Source organism: Mytilus galloprovincialis, chromosome 12 (genome assembly GCF_965363235.1).
Source record: "Mytilus galloprovincialis chromosome 12, xbMytGall1.hap1.1, whole genome shotgun sequence".
Taxonomy (NCBI): domain Eukaryota; kingdom Metazoa; phylum Mollusca; class Bivalvia; order Mytilida; family Mytilidae; genus Mytilus; species Mytilus galloprovincialis.
Window position 1 is genome coordinate 4,125,844 of NC_134849.1, and position 17,662 is coordinate 4,143,505.

The following is a 17,662-nucleotide window of genomic DNA, read 5'->3' on the forward strand; positions in this document are numbered from 1 at the left end:
CTCCACGTACATATTTATATGCGGCATGATGTCATAGTTATTAGGTGGTTAATACAGTTTTTGCAACGGGAACTCAAATCGATGATATGATTTCATACAGAAAGAGTAGTGATACAGCCTTTGCATCCTTGACTGATATCGGATTGCTGCCGTTGATTGTATCACTCATGCCGTTTATATGTATTTGAAAACCAATACAAATAAAGTTTCACAGATAATGAAATGCAAAAACAAAACCGAACATAACATAGCTTGTATTTGTTCAATGCCTTTAAATAGCAGTTATCTGTACAACTACAAGGCTAAAACCATTTGTAATGCGAGCTTTAGCGAATTATAACCTCTGTTTCTGTTTTAAGCCGAGTTCAAATACGGCTGATATTTAAAAGACACTTGAAAGAGGGACGAAAGATACCAAAGGGACAGTCAAACTCATAAATCTAAAACAAACTGACAACACCATGGCTAAAAATGAAAAGGACAAACAAACAATAGCACACACGACACAACATAGAAAACTAAAGAATAAACACCACAACAAATTAACAGTTGTTGTCTTTATGAAGCAATACATTTTATCTGTTTTACACCCCAATACTTCAATTGTTTTTTTTTATAGAAATTTTTAAAGCATACCGCAATGAGAACCCTTAATTAAACGGAGATGTCAATAGTCATTCCACCTGTCGCTTGAAACAAAAGCAGGTTAACTGTAGACTATAAACATCTTGTATACGTGAATCGCTTCGTGTTATATGTACACCTGTATTTTATATAGTTGTATGGTCGATTGCAGGATACAAATGCGACATTCTTTGATAGAGGTAATATTGGTGTAGAATGAGATTCAAAATGAAAACAAATTAAAAACAGAAAACAAAACAAAACAAAACATGGTAGTATGTTACAGCTATGAGGACTGTAATCACTTGCTCTTGAAAAGCAATAAAAGCACGGAGATAAAGAAAAAAAAAATCATCAATCATTGTCTCTGCCTGGAAATAGAATAGTTAACAAAGGTACCAGAATTATAATTTAGTACGGCAGACGCGCGTTACGTCTACATAAGACTCATCAGTGACGCTCATATCAAAAGATTTATCAAACCAAACAAGTACAAAGTGGAAGAGCATTGAGGATCCAAAATTCCAAAAAGTTGTGCCAAATACGGCTAAGGTAATCTATGCCTGGGATAGGAAATCCTTAGTTTTTCGAAAAATTCAAAGTTTTGTAATCAGGAAATAGATAAAAAAAACTGTTATATCCAAAAACACTAAATAAAGTTAGGCGTTGATCGAAAAATAAATATAGATGCACAAGTAATATGTTTCTTGTCTTAAGTAAAAATATGAGACGATCAGCCTGTCTCATCAGAAACTCAAGTACAGCTTTTTCCACAGAAGTATCATCAGTGACATTCAACTAAATAAAGTGAGTTGGAATGAAAAAAAAAATACAAAAAGTAATACGAAATAGACGTTTCATTGATTCGTACTATACGGAGAAACAGTTTCTTTGTACTAATTTTCTTTTTGATTTCATTTAAAAAGTAGATTAGGATTGAATGTCAATGTGATAGCATACAAGGTACAAAAGAAAAAAAAAGAAAGAAAAACAATGTCTAGACGGTAATTTAACAGTCTTCAACAATAGGCTACCGTCTATACAGTATACTAAAAACTCCCAAGCTCTACATTATCTACCATTCTTTTATCTAGGCAACAGAAGTTTACCAATGCCCCAAACTTAAAAATTAATAATACAAATAATAAATAAAGCTAAAACACAAAGCATATAAAAATATCCAACCTCCGACAAAAACAGGATTTGATATGAGCCAACCTCTGATAAGGTTAACAATTTGGGACAGGTACATACACATGTGGTAGGTTAAAAGTAGTTCCAAACCGTTTGTAATCACAGTTAATGTAGTAGCAAAAAAGAAATGAACATAAAAGACAAATTCGCGCATGAAAACTTCTTACTTGAAGGTTACTTAAAAAAATAAGAAAAATATTATATAATAATAAACTATAATATGCCGTATAAAAATAATGCTAGAAGTTTAGGAAAGGAAACTCAAAGCCAATACTTATAACATGTAGATAAGAAAAATTATAATAGCACATTAATCAAATCCTATGCATATTGAAATTCCACGATACAAAAATAGATTAACTGATATCTGAACATACCGATAAAGCAGAGGAGAATAGCGACAACCTTCATGTTTGCTGTGTTTTCACAAGTGTAAATAGTATCTTCGGAATCTTGTCATTTATAAAATTCGAAAGAGGTACCGATGAAGGGAATTTTATAACATTTGTTTTTCATCTTTTGATATCTTGATTTTTTTTAATATAAAAAAAGAATTTTATAAAATAAATTTTAACAAAAGAAAGTTATTGGCGAATTGTTGAATAACTTATTTATCTATTCATTATGGCAACCTTTTGGAACCTCAATGTATGGAAATTATGATAATTGTCAGTCACGAATTTACATATCATTTGGCGTGTTTTGTCACGTGTTTCTAAGGTAGACATGTTCTCAAGAAATAAATAGAAATATTAAGTGCATAATGTAGTACATTACAATACTTAAACTACGTTTCACGTTTTGACACGTCTCGAAAGATATATTAAGTCTTTAGAGTTCAAAACGGTTATCTGTTTCATTTATAAAGTTCGCTTTGGACTACTATTTCAATAAGCTAGACGATAAAGACGTTTTCGCTCTTTTTTATATTTAGAACCGTAAATCTCAAACTTTTAATTGCATCTGAAAGATGGAAAAAAACATACCCAGAGAAAATCGAACATGTAGTTGAGTAATATAAATGAAATTGGCTAAACATTTCAATATATCTTTGAATATGCACATATTTCATAAGAAAGGAAAGAATGCATAGATAAGAAAATTACTGTACCATTATGAACTTTCAAAAGTTTAAGGCAGTTATCAATTTAAAAAAGGAAATGTATTCTCTCTGATCAAATGGAAGCCTTCAAACTTGCAAATTATTTTCATTCCTATACAGTCAGGAGTACCTTCCCTATTACGCAAGTTCATTTTTACAATCGTAAAAATGGATGCCATTGTAGGGATGACGCGCTGCCAATTTAAATCTTGAAAACCGATAAATTTATCCACATAGATTACCAGCCTTATATGCCAGTTGTATTTAAAAAGACAAATGTATCTTCTAGCTTATGATCATCAGTTGATGAACTTGTCTGCATTGACATGATTGAGTCAACTTAAAACTATTGTCTGATCGGTTGTCAGGTGGAATTTTCGAAAATACATAAATATTCAAACAATTTCTATTTGAATATTTCGTGGAAGGGCAGACTAAACATTTTCAGCGATTGAAAAAAATGAAGTTTTTATTTGAGATATGCATTTTTAAGATCCAACTTACAGGTCTTTGGCCATGTTCATTTAGTAAAATGAGCTATTCCAACACACCTACTATGTTTTGTGATTCATAAGGAAGGTATTTCATTTGACCCATCTATTTCATTTTTTAGTACTGTGAATTTTCGATGTACTACAGTCAACCTGTAGCGATGATATATAAAAATGATAGAATTTTAAGGGAAATGATGTTTCAAATACTCTTGCTTACTACGTTTACAAAACAAAATATTCAACTCAAACACGTCCTTACATAAAAAGGGGCACTCGATTTGCTCTTTTCGATGCAAATGCTACCCACTTTTTGGATATTTTTTTTTACGTGAACAACAGAAACGAAAATTAAGGAACAAATAGATTGATATGTTCATGGTAATTTATTATGCATTTTTCAGAACTAACTAAGTAGACCTCCATTTCATCGACTTTATATCTTATTGCTCTGCTTAATTATGTAAGAAATAAATTGAAAAATTATGCAAACGGTGTTTTGATGATCAATACTTCGTAAGGTTTAGCATTACAATTTTTTGTTACAATAGTAAATATTACAGTAAGCATTTTTCGCCTTCTTTAACAAAGAGCTTTAATTGTTTTGTTCTATTTTAAAAGGATTACCGCCTGTATAAGAAATCTCTAGTTGCTGTCGTCACCTCATCAGATGTTTTATAATATTATTTAAGTATGTCTATGTGTTTCTGTATATCATTGTATCAACATAATTTTTTTCTCAAAATAAGTATATCTACATCATATATATTATATTGTCACTCGTCTATTGCTTTGGCAAATATGAAGTAGTTGAGCGATACAAATGGAAATTTTTAAACATATTTCAATGAAAAAAACGTTTCATTTGTTTCTTAAAAAGTACGAAACTTAATGCATCTGGAATCAATACGATAATTTAAAATAACAAATGAAAAAAAGTAAAAACTCCGAGGAAAATTCAAAACGGAAAGTCCTTAATCGAATGGCAAAATCAAAAGCTCAAACACATCAGCGGATGGATAACAACTGTCATATTCCTGACTTTGTATAGGCATATTCTTATGTAGAAAATGGTGGTTTCATTTTGTTGACCATGATATATGGTCTATTAAAATCATTGCTATATATAACAGTTGGAATTGTTTTTCAAGGTGTATTCAGTATGTACAGTTCTGTGAGTCTATAACATTCGTAGAATCGGGAAAGAGGGTGCGAAGGGGAACTTGTTGGTGGGGAGAATTTACAGAAACATTTCTCTGCATATCGATATCACAAGTTAACCTTTTCAAACTGATTTTCATAAAAAAAAATTATTGTACTGCTAAATGTACACCACACTGAAATGTTATGAGGAGATTGAGCAGTCATACTTGTATGTCAGCCCGATACATATATAATACTATATAAAATCTATAGTCTGTAATAACATGGTCGTTGTTTGTTGTCGTCGGCTTTAATTGTTTTGTTCATTGTTAAAGGATGATGATTTTCTGCTTAAAAATAATTTCATATTGTAAAACATTTATCATGTTTATAATGGCGATGGCTTGCATAGCTTACAAAACGAACGGGATTTACTATGTTTTCAAGACGTGAAGCACTCTTGTTCTAAACGTGTTATTTATTAAAAATTAAAACACCAGGTTATCAAATATCATGCGTCCAAATCACATATCTGAATCTACCTTCATAGGATAAGTTAAAAAATAATGTTTGAAAGCCAAAAAATGTATGAGAAACAGATACAGCGGAAGAGCTATATAATCATGATAATCCAAGTGGACCTTACGAAATAGCAAATCCATCTAAGGTAACCTTTGACTGAGCGAATTGAATAAAAAGTCTCTTTATAATTTCATAGTCTATAAATGGCCATTTCGTCGGAAGGTTAATTTTGAAAGTTTGGTTTGATAATTGTCCAATTGGCAATCATCATTTCCCCATATTTACATTAAACTAAATATAGCCTTCAAGACGTGTCAAAACGTAGAACGTACTTTTAGTAAAATTATGTACTATATATTGCACTTGTGCAAGTTCCCAATTCACATATAATCCGGCTGGTCACGTTATAACCGGTTACTTCCCTACGAAACGTGTTATCAAAAGGTTCGAAATATCGTGAGCCTAAATCCATCAAATGGAAATACAACTTTAAATGTTGATGGACTCAGTCGAGAATTATGCCAGGCAATTGACTAAGCGCGAGAAGAAAGACGTAAACACTCTTTCCGAGTGCGGTCGTTTATACAAAACAGTATTAATAAACTGAATGCCCATGCTACGTGAATCTTTAAAGACCCAAATGTTGCAAAACACTTATCCTATCTTCATGAAAAATATGTTGTTGTCCCCGCAGATAAAGGCCAAACAACATCGTTTTTGTGTGTAAAACTCATTACATTTACTGCTTGACAAACGAATTAGGTATTGACAATTCACTTTGAAACTCAACATATACCCTCACGACACTTACCAAAGAGGTATTCATAGGTTTGTTCTATGTTCCTTTGAAATGTCAACCAAAGATGAAGAACTAGATCTTCCATCAATGTATTGGATACATAAACTACATAAGTGTCCTTACAAACAACGGTATATTGCTGGGTGTTCTAAGTGCTCAACGAAACCTCTTTCTAAATTATAAACAATATTTTATCAACAATCAAAGTTATTGTGAAACTGCCTATTCTAGAGGTGGCGTGAATCAGATGTGGACACTTAAAACTTTCAAAGATCTTTTAGAGTACATACAATCTAACTCTCTTTCATCTTGTAATAGTATTAAAACATTTGACTTTTCTACACTTTACACAAGTTTACGACAAAAGAGATGATTTCAGCTTTCCCATTGTGAACTTTCCATTTCTAAGTAGCAACTTTCCAGCAGCACCTGCATACGGTGTATCTATCTTCCACAAATTATATAGGGTATGTTCCTTACGTCTTAACCACCATCCCCTTCCCTTTCATGAATATGACCTATCGAATTAGACTATTTACCGGATTTGTTATTACATAAGCAACACGACGGGTGCCACATGTGGAGCAGGATCTGCTTACCCTTCCGGAACACCTGAGATCACCCCCATTGTTTGGTGGGATTCGTGTTATTTATTATTTAGTTTTCTATGTGTGTGTCAGGTGTACTATTGTTTGTCTTTTTTATTTTAGTCATGGCGTTGTCAGTTTATTTTCGATTTATGAGTTTGACTGTACCTCTGGTATCTTTGTCCCTCTTTTGTAGTTATGCACTGAACATTCTATCTTAAGAATATGTCTATCTGAAAAACACGTCACACACACATAAAGTATATTCGTGACTGACATCATTATAATTTCCATTCGTGGAGGCTCCAAAATGTTGTCATAATGAATAGGTAAATTAGTTAATCAACTATTTGGCAATAACTTTGTGCTGTTGAACATTTCCTTCACCTAGACCTCTTTTCAACTATTATAAACGACAAGTTTGCGACGAATTGATTTACAAAAACTGAAGGTCGTCGCTATTTTTCTCTGTGTTATTGGTATCTTCATGTATCAGTTAATCTATTATTCCCTGCTTTATCGGAATGTTTACGTATCAGTTTATCAAATTTGATATCTTAATATTTCAATATACAAATGATGTGTTCATTATCTATTAAATATTAGATTGTAGGGAATTGGTCAATTTTATTAACCGGTTATAAGTATGCGCGTTGAGTTTCTTTGCAGTACCTTTATACGTTATAAAGTAACCTTAGAGTATGCATTTTTATGCGCAAAGTTGTCTGTTTATCTTGGACATTTATATTTCAAAATACACTTATTGTGGTTGGAATAACGTATAGAGACATCTCAAGTGAGTCACCTCGTCAGTGGTTGTCTAATGTTGTTGGGGTTGAAGGTTTTTCAACTTTGTTTTTGAAACATTTAGTGTTTAACCTCTTTTTTGATTGTTTCGTACCCATTAGATACAAGATACATCTGTAACACTACAAAAGTCTAAAAGTCTGAAAAGACCTGTTTTTGTCTTAATTTGGATGAACTTTTACTCGACATTCTCCAAAAGTATGACTTGTGTCTTAATTTTTCTTGACAAATTCTCATTTATATTAAATTTGTATTAAATTTACTTGACATATTCTAGACATTCTGAATATATATAAATACTTTTACAAATGCAAATATGGCTTTGAAAACTAAAGTATGAAATAATTGAAATGTGGGTTTTTAAATAATAACAAATTTTGATTCCTAAATCTTATAAATTAAATGATTAAAACCAATCACACTGTAGACATATTTCATTAAACATTCATAATACTCAATGTTTATATGGTGAATAATTATTGTACCAAAATGTGGTTTATATAAATAGCAAATCATTCATTTAATAAAAGAACAATTTGTGTAATGTCACCTGTTGGAATACACATGGACAGGATGTTCCCCATAAAATTAAGGTATTCCACACCCCAGAGTACACGCAACTGTAACATAGAAATTACTGATTTACCTGTAATCAGCCATACAACTTGTCAGTTGACTGACCATGCCAGTACAATTTAAAAAGTTTGTTGATAGATGAAAACGAAAATGATCATTTTGATGATGAAAAATTGAATTAAAATGAAATTTCTTCATCAAAATTATGAAGTTAATTATTCTAACATGAAAACAATTGAATAATTCCCAAAGATTAAAAGTAAATTATTATCTACTTCAGGAATAATAAGTCTGTTCACATTTCAGGCGAAATTTATACTATTGAGATAGTGTCCACACATATTTAAGACTGTCAACAATATGTCTAGACATATTCAGACATTATTTAGAATGTCAAGAATTTGTAAAGACATTTTCAGACATTATTAAGAATGTCAAGAATATGTCAAGACATATCGAGACAAATTTAAGGCAGTCAAGAATTGGTCGAGACTAATCTAGACTCTTATCAGATGATACAGGAAGTGTCGAGACATTTTTAGACAATGTTCATACTGTCAAGACACTTGTCAAGAAAAATTAAGAACCTTATTAGACAAATTCATACTATGTCAAGAATTTCTAAACATTATTTAGGCAAATTAAGAATGTCGAGTAAAAATTCATGCTAATTCAGACAAAAACTGGTCTTTTCAGACTTTTTGACTTTTGTAGTGTAATTAGCTGATACATAATTACTTGCAACATATCATCGTGGTCTTCAACATTTAAATATCAGATTACATGTTATCGTTTTGTCCGTCATATTATCGATTGTATCATATTGACCCGTGTGACGTTTTGTGTATATGTTGAATCGCATGCTGGATTGTTTATGCATAGCAAAGGAATGTGAACACTGGCGACACAAGCGGTATCGCGGCTTTCGGCAGCCCTACAGTTCCCTTAAATATTTGTGTAACAATATTTTGTGTCTTCTTTATCAACTCAATGAATGGAAATTAGAAGTATTGTCAGTCACGAATCTACGTTATATGTCACGTGTTATGTCACGTGGTTCTACAAGAGGGACGAAAGATACCAAAGGGACAGTCAAACTCATAAATCATCTAAGATATACATATTCTCAAGATATAATACAAATGTTAAGTGCATAATGTAGTACATCGCAGTACTCAAATTACGTCCCAGATTTTGACACTTCTAGAAAGTTATAGTAAGTCGTATATAAATTATGTAAGGAGAAGCGGCATGATTGCCAATTCGAAATAAGATGGATTTGGTTCATTTTGATAATATAGCTTTTCAACCTTTTCGTTTTTATGTACAATTGGCTTTCAAATATAGCTGTTGCAGAACTCACGTATCGAGGACGTATCCGTATTTGACGGAACGTATATGTAATATTTGCGAATATGGTAAAATGTGTATTACATGTATTCGTAAAATACACGATTTTTCGTTCCATGGTCCTAACATAAAGTAGTGAAGCTATGTAAAAATAAGACGTTTCAATCGATAAGTGTAGTAACTATTTTAAATTATTTCATCAACCTTTTTTCATAATTAAAGCCATGTTTAAAAATTTCATGAATAGGCCATTTGAAGTCTATATCTTCTTTAATGAATGATAAAAAATCAGCTTTTTAAACTACACTGCTTATTTATTTTTTGCAGTTTATATTATCTATGTTGTGCAATAATTAAACTAAGAATGCTTGCTTGAGTGTTTTAGTCGTCCATTATTAGGTTTTATGCATGACAAGGTAAATTAACAATAATTGAGAAAAAGAGTTGACCCGAAACTGGTCCAATGTTCTATTCTTAATTATAAACAGCATAATTTAAATATGAATGGAGATTATCATAACCAAGATTATTACATTTGTATTTTGCTGAGAATAAACGAATGACTGTTGTTGTAAGACTGTTAAGAATGAATTCACGAAACAGACATTAATAAAATAAATGGATATAGACAAAATCTTCTAAAAAAAATCATAGTTCGTATGACAATTATAAGAACACAAAAATATAAAATTCAGCCGCATGTACCATATATAAAAATCGGGATAACTTTATTGCTTATTTTGAAAATGTATTGAATTATAGTGGATCATAAACATAAATAATTATGAAATACGACCATAACAATCCCTTTTATACATAAGGTGAAAGTAAGAAGAAACCAAAGGGACATTCATAAGTCAATGACAATTTATGAAAGAGAAACGTATTAACTTTTCGAAAAAAAGCCAGGACCTAATAGAGTGAAAAATAAAGAGGTAGAACAGAGATTATATCTAAAAAACAAGTTTGCAGGACAACATCTTTCATCCTAGCCCAATAAAAATCAAATTGCAGCTCCCTTAAATTTAAAGGATAGGGCGAATCTTTATCATGTTAAATACACACAGGTCGTTATGTTCACTGATGGTATTTCATATTTGTATCGTCTGTCTATAAGAGAGTCAAACCTATATTAATGACCACTGTAATCGACAGTTCGTAAATTGAGATTGTAAGTCCATGACTAATGTCCATTAAAATAACACCATATTTATCATGTTAAAATCTCATAAAAAAGAGTATATATCACTTCCTCGATACTTGAATAAAAATTGAAAAAGTTTCTGAAAGCCACTATATGTATATAATTGTCTTTTGAGTTGTTGAGCTTACTAAGATACTTGGCCAAAAAAAATCTTAATGAAAATTTATGTAAAAGAAGTCAGGATAAAATAATAAAAAAAAAAATATTCCACCTTCTATCTTTTACTGTTTTCTTTTACACAAGACTACTGTCCTGCATTTTTCAAAGATCACCCTATACCATTGTTTTCTGTTGTAATCTCTGTCTTGACTTTTTTCCACTCATATATTTCCTTCCTTTTTTGTTAGTTTATCTTAATTCTTTTACATGCCTTTTATCAAAGTTTATGCTTTCCCAACCCCCAATAAATTAAAAATGGTAGCTCGATGTATGTCGTGAAAGTTATATTCGGTTGGGCAAATGTTTCTTAATTCAAGATATGGGTATGTCTTAATAATACATAAGTTAATGTTAAATTGTTTTCTGGGCGAATTTTGTAAAGTTCAGTAAAGGACTGCTACTCTAAATGAACCTATATGTGAATTTTTCGTGGAAATTGCTTACTGATGTTGTTTATCATCTTAACAACGTGTTTTATTTGTCTTTGTTCTATTATTAATATTACTTTTACTGTTGGATTGTTTTATGTGATATCCATTTAACGTGGCTCGGTACTTATACATCCCGTCAATGTGTTTGTATTGTCTTTTATTTTTTGCTTGTGTGTTTTATATATGAGACTTTTTGTATTTCTTTGGTTCTTATAACGTGACTCTGTACTTAAAAAGATCCCGTCAGTATGATATTGTTCTATTTGATGTCATTATGATATATGATTTCTATTATGAATTACAGAATACGTTGAACCACAAATGAAATCAATGAATGTGTTTGTAGATAGATGTTTTTGTGTTCTGTTAAATTGTTCCTTTTAAAATTGTTACACGATGATGACTGCTGTACCCATATTTTGACTATTTTATTTATTATGTCTGTTAAGTTCACGCATCATTGTAAATATAACGGAATTTGATGAGACTGTCATCAAAGTGAAAGGGTTAGCGCTATAAAACCAGGTTATATCCACCATTTTCTACATTTGAAAATGCCTGTACCAAGTCAGGAATATGGCAGTTCTTGTACATCGTTTTTGATGTGTTTTGATATTTGATTTTGCCATGTGATTATGGACTTTCCGAATTGATTTTCCTCTAAGTTCAGAATTTTTGTGATTTTGCTTTTTGAAGGCTAATGGATTCTTTGAACACTATATTAGTTTTAAAAAAAATGACCTATCGGCATTAAAAAGGAAGAAGGAATTAAATTCCCACTTTTATTATAAAGCACATAGGATAATTAGAGTAAGTTAAACATATTTATTTCAATACTTGGTCAAATAAATAAAATTCATTACGAGTAGGACGTTTAATAATTTAGCCAAAGGTTATTTATATAATCAAACACGCCTACCTTGTTATTATGACTTATTATAAAGATATTTCACTTGACCCATATCTTTTGCTTTCTTTAAAAATGCAATTTGAGTGTCAACATATATAAATCTAGCTTTAAAATATAAAAATAAGGCAATTTGAAGAGAGATGATATTCTTTTAGTTTCTGCATTAAACATTTTAAAGGAAACAAAATCTACCCGAACACGCTTTGAATAAAACAGGTGTGCCTGACTTTACACTCGAATCTCGAAGTTATATTTTGTTTTGATTAATGTACTTAAAAATCATTCTTCGGTACTTCAATATTTTGTACATGAATAAGGCATATAGAAAAAACCAAGAACTCATGACAGAATTCCCCTTTTCGATTTAATCAATACATCGATAGAGTCACCGGGTCAGATAAAAAGATACTCATTTTAACTTATCACACGTATATGAATACTTTGCTACGTATACGTAACTTAATACTAGTACTTAAGTTCTGCAACACATCTTTTAACAGGTTTTGAGTTTATCTTATACTTCAATAACATTAAATATATAATCTATTTTGAATAAATAATACGTTTACAATAGAGTACTTCACAGCCTTCAACAAAGGACATGTCCAATACATTTTATAAACCATGCAGGTGATCGGCAATTCACAATGTGAAATAATTCTAATGTCGCGTTCCCACAGTGCCGATTAAGGCCCTCGTTCCAGATCAAACAGCTCTAAGAGACCAAAAGCTCATTGATTTGAAATATCCTAACATTATCTAAATTAGGTCGTTTTCGTGCGTAAAAAAAATTCTTGAGGATCCGAAATGGTCCGGAGAGGTCGGCCTAGCACCCCGTCACGTTTGGGGAAACTCGATTTTGTCTAGTCAGATTGAAATCTTGAGTATGTCGTGACAGATTCTGACATATCGGATTTAAATCATAACAAGGTTCTGTTTTACTGGCGTTGTCCTTTGGAACATGCATGATCTGGAGAAATGTGTCAATGACTTTTTTGCTGATTGAGACAAGATTGCATCCAGATCTTGACGAATGGAACCATGTCCAAACCGTTCCGGGATAGCCATGTTATCAATACGACATCCGACAAGGCTACCCACGTTAGAGTCCGGACAATTAAAAACACAAAAAGACTGAGTCCAGACACAGCCATGTGCAATGTGACTGTAATAGGATTGCGTTCCGATCATCCCAAAATGCAGCGACAGTATTTTGCGGATATTTTTCGTCAACGTCGGTTCATTGTCTGTCACTTTCTGATCTCTATCAAATGACATTTGATAAAATTGAACGCTGTCGAGACAAGTTTGGTCGTCTTGTGTCATGCGAATGATACAAATTTGATTAGAATTTGATTGAAACGGGATCATCGGGACAAATCGGTAGGAACGGATGAATTTGGACGTTTCTTGAACAATATCAGATTGTTGTGGTTTCATATCGAGTATCACACGATGGCGACTTCTAAGCCCATAATGTTAACATTTTTTCCTATTATGTCTGTTTGTTTTGTTCACACATCGTTGTCAATATAATTGAATTTTACTCGACTGTCATACAAGTGAAAGTTTAGCTAGCTATAAAACAAGGTTTTATCCATAATTTCCTACTTATATAAATGTCTGTACCAAGTCAGGAATATCACAATTGTTATCCATTTGTTTGATGTCTTTTATCATTTGACATTGCTATTTGATTAGGGACTTGCAGTTTTGAATTTTCCTAAGAGTTCAGTATGGTTGTGTTTTAATTTTTTATGATACGATTTTGTAGTGGAAGCTGATAAAGCGGTATGTAAGGATGATAACAAAAGTTTGAGATAAAAAAAAATACATAGTTTACCTCCATGCAATGAAGACAACAATAGACGTGTGAGGTGTTAAGCTTTTTATTTTACGTGTAAACCAAGTGGTAGACATAAAGGTGTGAAAGAATAACCTTATTTTACAATTTATATATCTGACCTACACAGTGTACTACAATGCAATTGAGACGAACAATGAAAAGTGAGATAATAACATTTCAAATAAAGGTAACAGTAGTTAACGCTTTTCGAAAGTCATTAATCAACAGAGAGAAAAAAAAAACGGGTTACAAACTAAAACTGAGGGTAACACATCACATATTAGAGGAAAACAACGAAACAACAGAAACATTAAAGTGCAACAAAAACCAAACGACAATGCAACACATACAGAAACGAACTATAAGAATGTCATTTTCCTGACTTGGTACAGAACATTTTAAGAAAAATGGTGGGTTGAACGTAGTTTTATGGCTAGCCAAACCACCCGCTTTCATGGAAATGTTCAATATAACACTACAATTGACAACATTACATGACAGGACTACAATACAAATAAATGGAAGAACAAATCATTTATCGAAAACCACCTATTTATTTGCCAGAAATGTCAATAAAACCATTATATAATAATGAGGTTTAAGGAGTTTCTAATTGAATTATTTTCCTGCTCCAGGGAGACAATGACAATGACCGTCATAACAGTGGGACCTTCCAAATCTGCAATGTTCACTGCTACAGTCGGCTACGGCTGTGCATGCTGCAAAATAAAATGTTGATATTTAATTATTTTGTATATGATATATATGCTAAAAAACAGTTTTAAAAAATTAAATAGAATGATGAAGACATTTACTTCTATTTCCATACCATTTATGGTAAGTGGTAGGAATACACACTTCTATATTTATACGTACATAATTGTGATTGTATCAATGTTGTCCTTTTGAGATGAAGAACAATGAATTATTGATATATACATTGTTATACGGTATTTCTATGTTTGATATATACATTGTTATACGGTATTCCTATGTTTGACATATACATTGTTAAACGGTATTCCTATGTTTGATATATACATTGTTATACGGTATTCCTATGTTTGATATATACATTGTTATACGGTATTCCAATGTTTGATATATACATTGTTATACGGTATTCCTATGTTGTATATATATTGTTATACGGTATTCCTATGTTTGATATGTTCTTCAATTGATCTGGCACATGCGAAGTTTCAGAATCTAAAGGACTATGGGTAATTGCATTATCCGTACCCAAAAATGAAAATAACGTTACGTCATTGGTTGAATTTCGATAGTTTAGGACGTTTTAAACTAATCACCACGCTTTGGTGTACACTTTTGAAAATATTACCCAGAATGCATTAAATTCTGAAACGGTGAATTGATCTGGCACATGCGAAGAGAGGACTTGTATATGGGAAAAATTACACAACCAAACGTTCTTTAGGTTTTGTTCCCTTATTTATTCTGTATGAAATGTAGAATTTTCTAAAGTTTAAGTTTTGTTTTCTTTTTTTGCGTACATAAATAATTTATTATTTTTATTGTTCCTTTCCATTATGTACATAATTAGCACTAAAGCTATGTCTTAATATACGTAAGAATGATTTTCTATTGATGATTGCCGTATAGTTCCATGTATACTTTGATAAAATTACGTTATAGGAACGATTTCTAATTTACGTATATAATTGATTGTAACACTCGTATATTCTATCGAAGCCAACACCAAAAGAATGTAAGTAATCTCTTTGAATACGAATTGAAAGTAAACCGTTAATATCTAATAGTTGAGTACGTATAAGCAGAATACAATGTTGTATAACGTTTAACGACTAATATGTTAGTTACAGATAAAGCTATATAGTGCAATTTTAATATTATTATTATACTAACAAATTATATAACAGATGTGATATGTAATTATTGATGTTTCAATTATAATACGCTTGCAGACTGCCGGTATATCGTTACTAGCAATAGAAGTCGCATTTGATGAGAGTTTTGCTAGTCACGATATTCCTACTGTAGAACTATTGAACCATTGTTCTATTATTTTTAAAATATTACTTCACTGTACAAACAATTCTACTCTTGATTTGAAATGTAATAAAAAGAAATTGCTTACTGTGTCCTGTTCTGCTGCTGCATGTGCAATGACCCGCGAAGCAGACTACATGATGTGATGAGTCTGAGCATGTGGTCTGGGTACATCTACGGTCTGATGTACATGTCTCACAATATACAGCAACTACAATATTACAGTCATATTACATGTATTTCATGTTTTCTAAGTAAATAAACAAATATAAAAATAAACTTAAAATTCACAAATGCATTTCATAAATGTTGGATAAGTAAAAGGTAGTACGAGTTATTTGTTCCGGGGTCTATTTACTATTTGTTTCCATCAAATGAAAAAAGATTTTTGTAAGCTCATGTAACAGATACATTAATGATTTACAGATTTAAAATAATTCTCTACAATCTTAACTCTGCCATTTTTGTTTTTGAACTGCTATTAGTGTACATAAAAAGCACTTATTCTAAGTTCATGTTAAAACCTTTCAAATAAATGATAAAATAGCAAAAGGATAAACGGTAAAATGTCATATGAAAGTAAGCTCAAAGTTACTACAAGGAAACTCATAGCGCATACCAAAAACAGACTCTAGATAAAAATAAGTAGGTCCCTACACTCTAATATCGAATAGCAAATTGAACAAATAAAGGCAACAGTAGTATACCGCTATTAAAAACTCATAAATCTATGGACAAAAAACAAAATCGTGGTAACAAACTAAAACTTAGGGAAATGCATTTAATATTAGAGGAGAACAACGAAACAACATTAAAATGTAACACACACAGCAACGGACTTAGCATTAGACAACATCCGATGAGAATAACCAATATAACTTCAAAACCAAATACATGAATTTGGGATAGAAAAGTACCGTGACACGTCTTATAGTAAAGTGAATTCACACACAAAACTTATGCATATTGAAATCTCAAGATACATAAATAGATTAATTGATTCTAGAACATACCGATAACGCAGAGCAGAATAGCGATGACCTTCATGTTTGCTGTGTGTTCGCAAGTGTAAATTAAATCCTCGGAATCCTGTCATTTATAAAAGTCATTAAGAGGTCTGTGTAAAGGGACTTCTATAAAATAAAATTCAACCATATTAAGTTATTGTCAAATTGCTGAATAACTAATTTATCTATTGATACCTTTTGGAGCCTCCACGAATTGAAATTATTTTGATTGTTAGTCACGAATCTACTTGATATGTCTCTCAGATGGACATATTCACAAGATATACATTAAAGGTTAGAAGCATTTCTATAATTAAGTACATTACTGTACTCAAATTGCGTTCCACGTTTTGTCACTTCTTGAAAGTTATATATAGTCATATACAAATAAAGATATGTGGCATCATTGTCCATTTGACAATTATTCACGAAATACGTTCAAACAAACATTTTGAAAACATTGACATTTTTAAATTTATTTAATGACAAAGAAACTTATGAATTAATTCCTTCAGGAAAATGTCACCTTAGATTGATTTTGCTATTTTTAAAATTCTATCATGATTATATGGCTTTTCATATACTACCGTTGGTTTTAAGTATTTCGTATAGATTATTCAAATACAGGGCGTCGACGTACTTATAAAGGTTAATCTAGAAAAGTGAGTCGGACGAATTACATTTGTAATGACAAACAGTACGCTTAACAATGTATGGTACTGCAGAATTTTTAACAATAAACATACATTTAGTAAGTTATGCAAAACATCTACATTACACATGTGAAAAACGTGACATATGTTGAAAAAGGAGTATTATGTGAAACCGGCACGCATTATAATTATTATGTGAAACCGGCACGCATCATAATTATTATGT